The 3,192-nt window shown below is 34.6% G+C and overlaps 1 long non-coding RNA gene across 1 annotated transcript; it reads left to right on the top strand.

Annotated features, from left to right (window-relative positions):
* Window positions 1–584: 584 nt before the first annotated feature.
* On the top strand, window positions 585–2,276 carry LOC129942343 (uncharacterized). Its single transcript, XR_008781021.1, has 4 exons — window positions 585–846; window positions 930–1,251; window positions 1,366–2,150; window positions 2,211–2,276. It is a non-coding gene; the product is annotated as an uncharacterized LOC129942343 (long non-coding RNA).
* The last annotated feature ends 916 nt before the right edge of the window (window positions 2,277–3,192 follow it).

Raw genomic sequence — 3,192 nt, 5'->3', positions numbered from 1 at the left:
CAGAAATCAACTTGACTTGGAAAGTAAGGGAGATATTTCTTGACTAACTTTCCAGTCAACTTTCCAATAAAGTCGCCTTAATTGGAAGGCAATTTTTTGACAGCAGACCAATCAAATGATAGAAAATTGCTTTACTTTCAAGTTCCTTATGTCGTCTGAACCTGCCCATTCTCAAGATTGTCACATGATCAGCTGTTTACTTGAATGTAAAATTGGTTTGGGATAGTGTAGTTTACCCGATGGATAGCAGAATGGAAAGGTAGTGTGAAAGAATATACGGCAATAGACAATTTTGTGTCATACTTTTTATAATTCCTTTCTTTTCTTTTTGTGGAAGACTCTGGTATAACTGAAACTCAATCGAAAAAGTATCTTGAAAGTTTCATTTGAAATGTGGTGTGAAAACAGCAACTTTCGGCGAATCCAATCTATAACAAAAATTGAAATTACTTCTATTTAAAAAAATCCCTCTTGTTGTATTCAAAGTACTTTAAAATAGCAAAAATCGAAATGAAGAAGACTGAGATTCACCTCATTTAAACTTCGAATAAATTAAATCGATTTTGACAAAAGTTAATTTTAGAACTCAAATTTTTATTTTGAATCGATTTTAATTTCATTCCGGTGAGTAAAAATTAAATGCAGAACCTTGTGTAGGAGCAGCCTAGATCCAGCCCCGAACATTCAAAGCACATACAATCGAAATATGAAAAGATGTTAATTCTTTCTAAACCCATAATATTTGAGTTCGTTAGCCTGGTCCTGATGCCTGGTTCTAGATGGTTATGCTTATGCTCATGATTGTGCCTTCTCTTGATGTTATTGCAATGGAGAATGCGGTGCAATGTAATTTTCCAACTCATTAGGAAAATATTTTCATTAATTTTTTTATTTTTTATTTTTATGTTCGGCTTTGCTCCTGTGAATAGAGTCCTTGAGAAAAATTACAAAATGGGAATATCTACTCTTTTGCTGTGTGTGTTCCTTCAAAGAACGCGTATTCCTTTTCCTATACATACTAACATTGAATATTAAACGCGAATGAATAGGCAAATGAGCATAATGAATTGCTTTTTCGTTACAACCAGCATCAGAAGAAAAAGAAAACATTGTTCTTCATCCTTAACACTTTTTCTTCATATCCTTGTGGGTAACTAAAACTCCAGCTTAAGACCATCATCGGCAACAACTTTAACCATCGTATCGCATCAACGGTATAAACCTAGTAACTACCCAACAGCAGCGAGGGCGGTAATTATTTTCAAATTGTTTCCTCCTTTATTTTTTGTTTTGAAGGAAGAAGGAACCCAAAGGACTCTCTGATTTGGATTTTTATTATTTTTATTTATTTCATTAAAAACCCAGGATTTGGCAAAACGCGAAGAAGGTTTCCCCCGATTTCCGGATCGTTGAACGGAATAGCTGTTCGATAAGTTTTGCAATCGTCCTCGTTCTCGTCGTCCTCGTTACCATCCATGTCGCTCGATTTCAGCTTTCAGGGAATGAGTTTCTAGTCTTTTTTTTCTTCTATAAGGACAAATTATGCTTTTGGTATTTAAGTGTAAAGTGAAAAATATATACCAATATTTATTCCATCATCAAATGAACGGGAATAGGTTGGTATAAGTGGGTAGGTGTAAACTGAAATGCAGATGTTGAGGATGGGATAGGTGATTTGGGGAGGTGCAGAAGGGATGAAATGGAAAAGGAGGACTTTAGAAACAAAACCAGAAAGAAGAAGTGATTTTTCTTAATTGGCTGTTAATTAACCGCTGTGGAATTTAATTAGCCATAAAGGCTGCTTCAGCTTTGAGTCTGTACATAGTGCACCATAGTATATAGCCTCGATGATGGCTTGATGGTGGATCTGGTTGAACGGAAACAGCGACGAGCGACGGTAACGGTGGCGCGGCATCGTCGGCGAAATGAAGAAGCGAAGTAAGAGTACCACAGCAATTTTCTACTTCTGGTATGGAAGCAATTAATTTCCGTTTTGAATTTCGCGTGAGACAGTAAACAGCGACAAATAGAGAGATATAGAGAGAGAGAAACAGTGCGCTATCGTTCTTTTAGATAGAGTGTTCATTTGCTATTGAATCGGTAATTAAAAGGAAATGATGATCATAAATTGAGAAGTGTGAAAAAGTGCTGTAAGTTATAAAAAAGACTTATTTTTTATTTGTAACTTAATAATTGTTTTCCGCTTGCAGGAGGACATATTTTTTGTAGACAGGAAGTAGCTTACTATATTTTTTTAATGACAAAAAGTTTAAAAGGATTTTTAACTGTTGACGCCAGTAAATAAGCTGGTTGATGGGAAAAAAAATGGAAAAATTCTATACAACTTATCTGGTTCGAGTTATGCAAATTCAGGGGTTATTGACATTTTTCTCTTAGTTCAATACTTCATGTTTGATGTAGTTAACCTTTTACTGACTAAACACAATAGAGTACAACAATTGAAAGTGGAGAGCAACCACATTAGCTGTCAAAATGTGCTAACTGTCTCCAATCACAGCTTGTATGTATTTTAACACAATAGAATCTAGTACCTTCAAATTCAATAGCTGTTCAAAAGTTAGTCTGCAATAACCAACTGAAATGTCAAAAAGTGACTTGTCAAATAAAAAAAATGTATCGCTAAGATTACACCTATTTTTGCTTCGCCAGGGTTTTCCAAAAAAAGGTTTCCATCTGATGGTTAAAAAAATAAGTATTTTTAAGAAATCATTATCAGGCGGCCAAGGTACAGACACTATATCATTTTAATAAGATTTTTCAAGGCCAATTCGCACATTTGTAGCTTTATGTTCTTCATCCATGTTTTAAACCGACTTGTTGAGCATTTAAATAGAGTTTGTTCCTAAAGTAGCCTCAAGAAAACATGTCTAAAGTTGATCATATCTTCGAGAAATAACACGGTCAGGAAACTTTAACTTGCAATATTGTCATTGCATTGACTACACCAGGTAAAAGTTTAAGAACAAAGGAATTTAATATTAATCTTCCTTTGTGATAAGGCTGCATTTGAAGAATTTTATCTCAAGTTCATAAGCAAGAGTGTTATATGAATTAGATAATGGTAGCCCTTTTAAGGTTAAACGTAAAATGTTGCGTTGGGCGCACCAAAGTGTTGTACAGAGGATCCTGAAATTCTTAAAAACGACGTTTAACAAATCCTAACCTAGATTT

This window comes from Eupeodes corollae, chromosome 1 (genome assembly GCF_945859685.1).
Source record: "Eupeodes corollae chromosome 1, idEupCoro1.1, whole genome shotgun sequence".
Classification (NCBI taxonomy): domain Eukaryota; kingdom Metazoa; phylum Arthropoda; class Insecta; order Diptera; family Syrphidae; genus Eupeodes; species Eupeodes corollae.
Note: the sequence above shows the minus strand (reverse complement) of the source record. Positions and strands in the feature narration are given on the sequence as shown.